Source organism: Falco peregrinus, chromosome 5 (assembly GCF_023634155.1).
Source record: "Falco peregrinus isolate bFalPer1 chromosome 5, bFalPer1.pri, whole genome shotgun sequence".
In the NCBI taxonomy this organism is placed as follows: domain Eukaryota; kingdom Metazoa; phylum Chordata; class Aves; order Falconiformes; family Falconidae; genus Falco; species Falco peregrinus.
The window spans coordinates 113,267,339-113,280,183 of NC_073725.1; the positions used below are offsets into that span (position 1 = coordinate 113,267,339).

At 39.8% G+C, this 12,845-nt stretch overlaps 1 protein-coding gene across 12 annotated transcripts in view; it reads right to left on the bottom strand.

The window, feature by feature from the left end:
* The window catches only part of ATP2B2 (ATPase plasma membrane Ca2+ transporting 2), a 432,035-nt gene that overhangs the window by 130,803 nt on the left and 288,387 nt on the right, over positions 1-12,845 (bottom strand). The window lies entirely within an intron of this gene.

Sequence of the window (12,845 nt, forward strand, 5' to 3'; positions counted from 1 at the left end):
GAGTGTGTGGTTGCGCTGAACGGCCCAATTAGGTGCTTTTTTTCCCTCTTTATTAATTACATTAACGTATGCATGTCTACTGCTTTTTCAGAAATAAATAAATTTTAAAAAAGACTTGCGAGTGTTAGGGCAGAATAACTGTGCTCATATACTGTTCTCAGCAGCATAAAGAACCACAATAAAATAAGGGGCTACACGTATCTGCCACATAGTATTTGGTATCAGTTGGAACATTGACAAAACTGTAGGTGTTGAAGGGGATCAGCACCGCGAAGTTGTTCATGGTTACCCACACTAACGCGGCACAACCTAAATACTGAGACGGACAGTCGGCCTCAGAGGAGCGCAAAGGTGCCGGCAGGGGAGCGGTGGGAACCGGCCGACCCCGCGCTGCGGGCATTCCTCTCCTTACACAGTTGAGGGTAAGTCCTCACCTCCCCCACAGCCTACCCGTGCCTGCAGGTACCTCAGGAATGGAGAGCCCCATTAACAGCACCTTCAACGTGTCAAGCAAAACAGATGAGGATCCTTAGGTGGTAACGGCCCTCAGCTTTAGGTGCCACCTGCCCCAGTGACCTGCCTGGCCACTGCACCCCCTCTTGGATGAAAGCACCAGGCCCAGAACAATTTCCTTAAGACGAAAGCGATGCTTTTCTGAACATATCAATCCTGCCAAGGTACAGGCAAAGATGTTGACTCACCTTTCACTTAAGGTATATAATTACAGCTGTTGTGTAGCTTCTGGTTCCTGGTTAACTCATCAAACTTTCATTTCACCTTCAGCTTCTAAGCAATACTATCCTTCCCTCCCAGATAAAGGTATGCTGTAGTTGTTATTACTTCCTTTAATTTTCAGTACCTAGTGCCTAGTGACACTGTAACTGACAGGCTCCAGCTATTATAAAGTGTCTACTGTATTCTCCGTGGTTCGTATAATAACATGTCAAACGTCTCTGCTCCTCCATGAGCTCCCAGTCAGTCTCCAACATGGGGTAAAGTTTTTTCCCTATAAATAGGAATTGCAGGCTGGGAGCCATTTGGGTGGGTGCCCTTTCATGAACCAGCGCAGCTCACCCAAGTTCAGACAACCCACTGCGAGATCGGGGAGTCACTCACCACGGATGGGATCCACCACAGGGATAAGCCTTTAGCAGAGACCAAACAAATGCAGTTTGATCAGTTTTCAGAGGGCTGCGTAGCCCTTCAACACAAGGAAGGCTTTTCACTCCAAATGGCATGCACACTTGGCACTAGGCCCCCAAAACACAACCTGCTCCAAATACAGCAGTGACTTTGTACGTAAAGCGGAAAGTGCATGGACAGCATCGATAGCGGTAGGGATTTTTGGCAGAAACGTTCATATAATGCGTCTACAAGCACCAATACAAAATTCTGAAACAGAAAAAAAGCATATTGGGAAATGGAAGGAAGAGATTTCTGAAAAATGCTTATTTCCCAATGCAGAACATATGTGCACAGTGGTGTGCCAGCTCCAGCAGGTCAGTAGATGACTGGGTACTCAACAGCACAAGAGGGATAGCTGAAATAGTACTGGAAATAGCTGCAGTATTTTTCAACAATCCTAATTATATTTACCTAAACATGATTAATTCACAACTTTGAAATGACACTATATACTTTACTGTCAGGAGGCCACAGAAAGTATACATATCCTGTCTGGTGTTACTGATGATAATGCACACACAAATACATGTACACACCGAGAAGCCTCCAAAGCAAAAGAGAGATACTGAAACTTAAAGAGCTGCTTTTTCTGTAGGAGAAAAATTGCTCATTTAGACACCATAAGTTTGAGGACTAGACTGAGTTTAAAGTATCAATGGCCACCATTACCTTCCAGACTATAGTCTAAATAACTACACCGGAATTTAGATATACATTTTACTTAATTGTACTCCTCCATTTTCCATAATAAATATTATCTTCTTTAAGAACCACAAATAGAAAAGGGGAAATCATGAGTGTGATTTTATTATTTTCTGTAAGTCTACATCTTGGTGTAATTACTCACCAAGTCAGTCACACCTAAGAAAAAAAGAGCATATTCATCTTTCATTATGAAATTTATTTTCTTGTAAGCCATTTAGAAATACCAGAAAATGAAATTCAATGTTCAGCTGAAACCAAAAGGTTTTGCTTCCTATGAGATCTGGCCATCACTCAAAAAAAAACTGTTCAGCAAAATTTTGTTGGAGTTCTTTTTTTCCCTCCCATTGAATGGTAGAAACTAACAAACTCCTATATTGAGAGTGAGAGAGAGAGAGAAGAAAGGTGAGAATGAAGAAATTTATAGACCAGCTGATGAAATCACATCGTAACGGTCGTAAGCATTACTACAGAGATAAGGTCAGGAAGGGACAATAAAATACATAGAGAAGTCAAAGTTATACAAAGAGATGCAGCTAAGGGAAACGTGATTGAGAATCTGAGGCCATGGAAGATGTTTATTTTCAAAGCTCCCATAAATTCTCCACACTATTGCTAGCAAAAGGTATAAGGGGGGTACCCCTTATCTTTTTCAAATAATCTGCTTTATTCAGAAACACAATTTTAAAGAGTCCTAAAGGTGTTCTGAGCAAGCCTAACTTGGTTGCTTGAAGAGGATTAGAGGTCACTCGCACTTTGTCGCACTGGCAGCTCTGTGGGATGCCGCTCCCCAGCTAGTGCGTGCTGACAGGCAGTACAGATGGTAAAAACGTCAATTAGCACAGCAAGATCTAGAAGTGGACATCTGTCCTCACCAGTACTTTTAACCAGGAGACGGCTTTCCTGCTGCTAGATTTTTTAATGGTTGGTTGGGGTTTTTTGTATTGCACTTACTGACTTCATTACTGTTCCTGAATATTTTTTTTTATTATTTCTCACTTGTGCCTCAAGAAATGAAAGAGCACTGCAAATGAAAGTAAGTTTAAATATCATTTTTATATGAAGATATAAAACATTAAGGAAGTGAAAAAGAATCAGTGGGGACTAAAAATAGTAAATGGTAACACCAGTTCAATATGACTTCAGGCTTCATATGTTACTGGCAAAAGCAGCGGCCTTCCGTCTTATATTCTGTATGACAATAAGGCATGAACTGGTGGTTTTATGTTCATTTGTCCAGACAAGCATGAATGTTTCATTTTTTTAAAGTACTTTTCTATGTCGAAGCTGTGTAATCCTTCTTTGCTTGACCCAAGTGTTTCAGAATGATTATGCGGATTTGAGTTAAATTTATATACAAATAATCTACAGAGGTTTAGAAAATACTGTGAAAATTTATTACTGACGCTTCCAGAACTTCAATAATTTCTTAAGGTTTCGATTTCCAAAACTTTTCCTCAAAATTTGTTTGAAATTTGTGAGAAAATGAAAATGATTGCATGGAAAACATTTTCTATGATGTGCAGTATATTAAATGCATTTCTGATTCCGTCTGGCATTGTTGCTTTTTTGGAGGGAGAAAAAGATTAAAAAACTGGAGAAATGCCACTTAATGAATTTTCTCTGTTCCATTCCTACATCTGTCAGTTACTGCATGCTGAATATAAAACCATCATTTCAATTAATGCTTCCTGGAAAATTGTATTTCTCTGACAGTCATCTCCACTGCAACCAAATGGAGCATGACGAACAGAGAATCATTTTGATGCTGCAAAAATAGCAAAAGCACATCACTACTGAAGTAACATTTTCTTTTAAAAAAAAAACATAAAACACCAAAAAGACTGTTTCACAACTGCTTAAATTATGAGATGAAGAATGGCAAATTTACAAATTGCAAATAAACCATTCATTACTTACTATCATTCTTCCGTACATTTTTCTAATGCATCCAGAAAAGTAGATAAAATTTTCAAATAGTAAAAATTGTAAAAGTAATTTAAAAATCACAGCATATGTCACTTCAAATGGGAAAACAAAGCTGTTCAGCAAGGAAAGTAAAGGCTTCACAGTGATGCTGAACTGCTATTGAAATTGAAGCATAGACGTAAACCAGCTATTTTGGATAGTGAACTCCAATGACAAACAGATACGACACGTATGAATTCTTCCCATGAGAACACAGACCTATATCTTACCTCATGAGCTCCTAACACCTTAGCCTCAAACCCTCTTCTCAACTGATGAGCATTCGAGCATCCCATTACCTAGGGCTTCAGACACCAATAAGTTGACTGCCACAAAGTATCACCTTGATGATTTTTTCACGCACACTATTTCACACTGAACTACGAAGCGATCCCTGACATTACTACTGCTGCGTAACACCTTGGTAACACCTGCCCAGGCCCACCAGCTTCTATAGCTCTCAAATACATTCTGAGAATTTCATAATGTGAAGCTTGCCCAGTTACTCCTGTTGTAACACTGAAAATTCAAACCCACAATCTCATTCAACATTTTAGTGGGATTTCACTCTCTGGCTTTGGAAGCAAATTTCTGTATACTATTTTGCTTTTCTCTCTTGCTAAAGCTAGAAGTGACAGCAGGCCTATTTTTCTTCCACTTCAATCCAAAAAATATTATCTAGTGACTGAAAGAGCTGAAAAAGTGAAGCTTAAAATTCCAATGAATAGCTAGTAACTAACAGATTAAGTTTCCAAGACCTGCCTTAAGAAACTGTCCCTACCTGAGAAACTGGGGAAGGCAAGAAGACATGGACAGTGAACTGTGGTTACTGTTACAGTTTTGATCAAATGCTAAGGAAGGTCTGTTCTGTCCCTTAGATATAACAATGTCATCAAGCACACTACGATGCAATTCAACATCAGTCTTCATTAGTTCACGAGGTCTTCATGACACTTGTTTAAAGGATATTTAAGTAAAGCAAACACCTGCTTTTGTACCAGGGATGCCACAAAAATATACATTGCATTAAACTACCTGTTTTACTGAAACAAGATGAGGGTTTTTTCAAACTAAAACATACACCAAAGACGTGAAATGCAAAATATTCTCACCTAGAACGGATGCTTCTGCAACTGCCCAGTTTTATCATGTATGTTGCTTGAAAAATTTTTGGATGCATTACGTGGAAATTCTGTTTAGGTTGTATTAAAATAAAATCAATTGAGAGAATCCAGTCCAGCAGTAACAGTGTATTTAATGAGAGCATTTACTAGTTTCAGCAAGCTGTATTTGAATTTCACTAGTGAATGAACCTCAACAAATAATAATTTCCTTCTAATCTGGGAACAACAAAGCTGCCTGTAAAGTGTAATGAATCTCATTATCTGTTTTCATTAATATCACTTTCTTAAATTTGCTTATATAAATTTTAAGAATTTGTCCAAAATTAAAAGCCTTTGCAATTACCAATCATCTAGCACGTGTCCTGTGAGCTTTACAGTACTGGTGCTATTTCTGTGAGTCCATTTGACAGTTCTGCCAACAGATCCTTGCAGGATTTGGAACCTCCTTGAGTAGATGTTCTACAGCTAGATCTAAATAGCCAACATACAGAAAGGAGGGGCACTGAAGAAGCAGAATCAGTAAATGAATTAACTCCCCCTCTATTTCCTCATTCATCACCTTCCCTCCTCACATCTAACAGCAACAACTGGCCACATCACCATGTTCTGCCACGGCTCCAGCTGCCACCCCGCAGAACAGGGACCACCCTTCAGCATCTTGAAAGGCAGCAACCTGACTACAAAACCCCCTAGGTAAACCTTCCCCATTACAGGTTCCAATCAAACCCATTGCTCTTAAGACACAAGGTACATAAATACACTTCTAAATCCATTACTTTTTTTTTAAAAAAAAAAGTCACTGAAGAGCTTGACATTCTGTCATACAGACTGATGCATCCAATGTAAATGTTAGGAACAGATACATAACAACTTGCATTTCTACAGTCTCTTTCCAGCTATAGAAATGCAGCAGCAAAGGCAGCAAAAAGCTGGAGTTCTTGCCCCAGACAATTTGGTGACAGTTCAGGGGTGTAAATTCAAATCTCCTGGGATTCCTGATCTACACTCAGCTGCAAGACGCCAATACAGGATTTATTACTGCCAAGAAGCACTGAATGCTCCGCAACATGTTTCATTCATTTCTCCATCTAGCCATTTTGGTTTTATTTCTTCTGGCTTCTTCTAATTCCTTTTTAAAGTAAAATTGCTCTGAAAAGAAGCTATTATCCAGGAACAAATGATTTAGCCTAAGATGACTAATAGCAGGACCAGGAATGGTTCCCCATAGGGACTGTATGTAGCCCAAAAGAAGCCACTCATCTGCAAGACATGCCACAATTTCACAACAGTCTATTGACTGGTCTTATGTGCAGTGCGTAATCATGAGCCAATATCAAGGCAACAGACAAGACATCAAATATTAAAGGCAAGATATGCACCATTCTAACAGTTGGCTAATATTTTTCTTGCCTAAACAGACAATAAACAGCTTTCGGCAAGTGCTGGTAGCAAAGCATCCATGGAGAGCTGAAGTTCCAGTATGAAGGAGGAAGAATTAGGATTTCTTTTTTACACGTGTACTGCTGTCAGTGGGAGTATGGCTGTTGAGAGGGAAGATAATCATCCCACCACGAATCATTTCTTCAGCTCTCACTCCACTCAGTAATCGTTACACCATTTACATATGTCTCATCTTGTGTACCACAGGCTCCTGGAGATATTTGTCTTTTGTTCTATCTTAATGCAGTACCAAGTACAGTAAAGTCATTACAGATTCAGGGCAGCACCACCAATAATTTAGAATGTATATCCATCATCCAGCTCCCACCCATTACTAACCAGATAATGAAGAGATCATTAAAAATTCTTTGTTACATTATATATAAAAAACAGTGCAGCTCTTCACCTAGCACTAAGAGACAGCTAACCTAAAAGATACGGAAGGTCTTTACTATAGCTAAGCCAGCCAACCCGAAGCCAGTGGGACACCCCACAGATGCTGGGTACTTTGGGTTTGTTCAGCATCACACACCCTCAGCTGTATGCTGGTTTGGGGGCTTTTCGGAAGAGATGGAAAGGGAACAGGGGAAGGAAATTTTCTCTTTCCCCCATCCTTCCTTTCCAAGTACTCAAAGCCTTGAGACAGTTTCTTCAAACATCTTTTGATTATTTGAACAAAGCTTTGGACTTGACTCCCACAGGAGGTAACACCACGATTTAGAGTAGACTGTATGCCCTCTCTGCACAGCCTTACGTATTACCCACAAAGCTCTGATCTTCCACGGAAACACAGACATATAAGACAGGATCATTTCAATGAAGTTGACTGAGAGTATGAGGGCAATAGTATCAAAAACATGCTGTTACAGTGCTGGGTTATAACATGATCGTTCCAGATAATGCAAAAGCTTTTTATTGCCCTCAATATTTAAATCAAATCAAGCATCCTCGGCTACAGCTTAAGACAGACTTGCTGGCTATTCTTAGGCTCAGTCTTGAAAAGCACTAACTTCTGCATCTGGTAATGGCAGAGAGGAACCATGTAAGTGTAACGGAGGAGACCCAATGTCTTAGCCAAGAAACAGAACAAGAAATAAATGAGCACATAATAAAGTCAAAGTGGAAAGCCTTCCTTAATTAACACACCTTCAAAACCACTTATCATCACTCTCACTGGACCCTACAAAAACATTCACACTTCATATGCATTGCTAATGGCAACCACAAGGGATGTGGAGGGAAAAAAGACCCTGACATCTATTTTCTGTCCCCAAACCACAGTTTGAGTAGCACTGCTGATAAGTAAATCACTCTGCTTGCCCGTCCCTGTGGATGCAGCACTGCCTGGGGAAATGCAAGCCCCCCAGTGGAAACACCACCATCAGTCACGGTCCATAGGGAGGCTCTGATTATACAGCTCAAGTATGTGCCCAGGTGAAAGCATCTGCTGGCTGGGAGCTGTGTGTGTAGGCGCTCCTCAGCCCTGGAGTAACTGTAGCCAAAGGGGTAACCAGCACCGATCCACCCGCAGGACCAGAGTTAGCCGTGGGCAAGTGGTAGAGGAGGGAAAAACATAGGGTCTGTGCGTGGGATCCATGGGATCCTTTCCTAGCAGAAAAGAGAGAAAAAAGGGGATGAAGCCACCTCTCCACCCGTGCACAGGCCTATTACTTACTGTCAATAGGAAGTAGTGTGACCAGCGACACTGAGCCTGGGGACTCCTGCTGCTGAGTAACACCACGACAAAGAAATCGACAATTACAGAAATAGCTGCTAGACTGTCTGCTGTTCATAGGTGATCAAAAGCTGTCAATTTTTCCGATTTCTTACCACAGTACAACTTCACGTCACTTGAAGTTTTGCAAAACATTACATTCAAAGGCCACACATGTCAATGAGATGTCCCAGAAACTGAAGCTATCTGACTGAAACTCAAACCAGCTGAATATACACTGAGGAGAGCCTCAGCTTCCTTCTTCAACCTGTAATGTACTTTCAGACTGACGGGGCCTAGACTCACTAAAGACTTCTCAGGGTTTTCTGTTCACTTCCATAAAGCATGCCCACTCAGGATGATAGTGATGGTAATCTGAGAAAGCAAATGCCCAGGAATAAAGCATGTGCAAGTGGGAAAGCACAGCCTGCGAGGGGAAGACGATATGCAGCTGAAGATGCATTACACAGATTCTAAGCCAGTATGGCACAAGGCTCTTCCACAGCATCCTGGAAGTCCCACGCATCTCTCTTCTTGTATGAAGGATTTGGTGGTGGACTTGGCAGTTTACAGTTGGATTCAATGATCTTAAAGGTCTTTTCCGACCTAAACAATACTATGACTCTTTGACTATTTGTCACTGCAATCACCATAGTTTCTTTATCATAAGCAGTTCCAAGGGTCTACAGCTCATATTTATTTGATGACGCCTACTGGAAAGGTTGAAAGTAACATGGCATGACAACATATGCTCTCATAACAACAACAGCATGGAAGAGAGGGCATTTTTCTAGATGAGGCCAGGAATTTGTAGGTTAAATAGCTAATTTCCCACATAGATGTTTTAATCTTTTACAATAAAATAAATAACAGAAGAAGAATTCTTATGCTCTGAAAAGAGAGACATATTTTTGTGATGTCTATAATGAAGTCAAAATGAAAACAAAACCCACTTTGCTGAGCCTGCTTCCACAGTATCTTTCCCACCCTCACTTACGAAAAAACAAATAATAAACCAGATAGCAATGAGCTGCATTTTTCTGAGGTGTTACATCCAGGTGCTGCTACTTGGCAACAAATTAAGAAAATTTCATTGCTGACTTTGTCAGTGTCATCTGCTTTTCCCATGAGTAACGCCAGCCTGCCAGTTACACAGCAACCATACTCACTTCAAGCTATGCCTTTGCAAGAGCCAGAGCATTTGCTACAGTGTCTCTTATGCTGCTGTGTATTCAAGAGAGTATTCAAGATATCTAAAAAAAAAAATGAGAACACTGAAGAAAACAAAGTGCTATGATCATTATGCCACCTGCAAACAGCAGTAACCACCACTATCACTCCTGCAAGTGACAATGATGTCACTCAAAACCATTATATCCAACTTGTAAGGAAACAGTGATATAATAAGATGCTTTTTGAGCATCCAATGGATTACATGCCATTAAAATAATCAGACCTTTGAAACCACTAACACAGCGCACACACTGCTGTGCTCACTGTTACCTGCGTAACACTGTTGCACTCATCATTACCCATTCGCTCCATCCTCTTCATAAATAAGTGGGACCAGTCCTTTAGATCATCATCTGCCTTTCCTGTGGACTTAGGTACCACGCAGACTTGGAGGAACAATGAAAGTGAGAGAAGCTGTAAAATTTAATGCAAAGATGCCAACGTGAATACTGTGACAGTGAATATCTCTCAACTGAACACAGATATATAGTCAAAGTTCAGAGTCATAGGGCACTCAACTTAGCAAGTCAAACAAGCCCCATTTTCTAGATAAGTGGAGAAAAAAAGAGCAAAGAAAGTCTCAAGACTTTCCAGTTTTCTGGTAATTAGTTAATTCAGTCCACAAAAGCTGCCTAGGTATAGAGCAGCAGAGATGAGCAGGGGCCTCGCCATCAGTAGCAGTGTTTTAGTTGGGATGACGGCACTATTGGAACAGATGTAATGTTACTCAAAAGTGTTCTAAGCCTTATACACAGGTAGTAAAAATAGGATAAAACCAATAGATGCCCTTTTTTAATACTGTAAAAATTGACAAAGTTTCCTTGACTCCTGTTTTATTTTTGAATTATTAGAAAATATAAACTGGGACCAAAGCAATCCCAAGATGCACTGTGGGACACAGCATTATTTTACTCCTATACCCACACGCAGGAGAACTCTGTTAGGAATACAACACCCACAGACACCTCCTAATTTAGCACACTAAAAAGCCCAAAGAATAGACTCTCTCTTACATGAAGCATATATTGTCAATCACCTTGATTAGCCCTTTAATGTAACTAACCTGCTCCAAATGCTGTAATCACTGCTGAAGTTCTCCAGATTCTTTTCCAGTGCATATCAAATACAAAATTAAAGTATAAAGTAAGAACCTCAAGGAAGGTATTCCTAGTCACCCGTTGTAGTAAGAGTGTAAGTCAAAAGCAGTTAAGGACACCATATATTTTTATGCACACCAAACTTCTCCCATTTCAAAAAATCCAATCTTAATACAAATATTCTAGAACATGTAAGACATAACCAAGGTTGGCTCCTAAGTTTTCTCCACAATAGTGTATCTCACTAGCCTCATTTTCACTCTTTATCGAATATATAACTTCCATTGTATATTCTGAAGAAAACTGAGACTCTGACCTGCATCTCACTTGCATTTTATCACTGGGGTGGGTGGAAACCCTTTCAGTTGGGTAGGGGCATGCAAATAACTGAAGCTACTGATCTTGGTCAGCTCAAACCTGTGGGGATGCCAGGTCACAGAGGCAAATATGAGACAGGAATAGAAAGCATGTAGCAAAAGCACACCCTGTGAGACTCCTGAAAGGAGAAGACTTCAGATCTTAAACAACAGTACTCATCAATGGCAAAAGCAGGACACTTTTTTGGGATACAAAAGATAGAGTTCCAGCAATCCAAAAAGCCAATGAAAATTGCTCAACTATAAAGAACCTCTGTTCAAGGTGTCAAAAATGGAAAAGGATTTGTATTCAAATCTCTTTGCTTATTTGCTCATAATATCTATGTATTCTTTAAGTTAAGAATGACTACTTCCACCTTAACTTTGTAATCTGTGGTTTGAGAAATTGAAAACTTTGTGTGTCTTTTGGCAAGTGCACATTCAAGAGAATGTGATTAGGCAGTTCTGCATCAAAGCTCTGGCATAAGTGGGCTCACATTACATATATTTATGAATCTTGTACATACATCAGCAGAAATCAAAATATTATATTGTATCATAATAGAAGCCACAGATTCATATTAACAACCATCCTTGGTCAGCTTCAGTGAGTAAACAAAAATCACACTTTTCTAATGCCCCCCAAAAAACCCTTACAGTTATTAATTAACCTTCATTAAACATGTGGAAGCCTATGGTTTTATTTAAAATGAGATCTCAAATTAGAAGTAATTTAAATAATTTATGGTTTTACCCATTTTCCTTGCACAGCAGCTACCTATGTTTATATTGTGCAGCCATTTCATTCTACCTTCAGCCCATAAATTCATTGCTTTGCTTAATCCAGCTCAACTGGGAAGAGGCACTCAATCCAAAAAAAGAACATCCATACAAAAGAGTTAATTCGCAATGGTTAACCAGGTATAGATGTTCCAGAATAAACCCACAGGCTGAGAATAGGTAAATCCCCTTAGACTGGGTTTGAGTTAGACCACTTTCACCTCAGCCTCTCCAAGCTGCTGCTAGAGACATGTACCGCCTCATCCCACAGCTGTGGCACTGCAGTGCTGGGAGCTGGAGCCACATCATGCGACAAGAGAGCACAATAATTTACTCTGTCAGATTAGAAACAAATGCTTGCAAGGAAAGCGAAACAAAAAGATCAAGAAGCAGAAAAGAAGCAATGAGAGATTAAAGAAAAGCAACTAAATCCAACGTTGTCCTTATGAAAATGAAGCAGAATTCTCGGCACTCAGAGGCTTTTATCATGTAACACGATGCATAGATCTAGATAACTGCTACTTGGGGACTTCATTACATTCTTTACACTGAAAGAGATGGAAAAATGAAGTTATCCCAATTATGCTCACCCCAAGAAAAGGAGCATTTGAAACATTTACCTGGCTTAACCTAGAGTTGTTAAGTTTCTCCCATTAGTAACTTTAAATGGAGGTCTTATTTTGATTTTCATGTGCTCCTCTTTCAGTAGAAGAGTAGGCTTTTCTTTGCATAGTTGCTTAACCAGTCAGCTTATTTTTCCTGTACGGTTCCTGCCTCACACAACATGTTTTGGGGAAAATCAGTCCAAATTCATGGTAAGGTCAGTGACCAAAATCATATGCAAATTACTACTAGCCTATTGCTATACAAATATTATGAAACAGAAGTCTTCCCAAGTCATTTCCAATGGCTGTTGAACACAGCATGGTAAGTGACTTTGTATGTTTATTGAAGCTCAGGTTCCCAAGTTCGTAGAATAGAAGGCATTAGAGTAACTCTTTCTTAAATAGCAAAAATATATTCCTTCCCTAAGAAAAAATGGTTTGGGAAACTGGCAATCTTCTTAAAGCTCAGAACATTCCAGAAATGCAGACTATGATTCAAAAATTTGTCATCTGTACAACCATTTTGCTTACAGCTGCAATGCAGCATTCTCTTCAGGACTGTTCATCACACTTAAAGGATAAAATGACCCAACTGCCTACTCTGTTCCATCATTATTAATTAATGAAGAGACTGGGCCTAG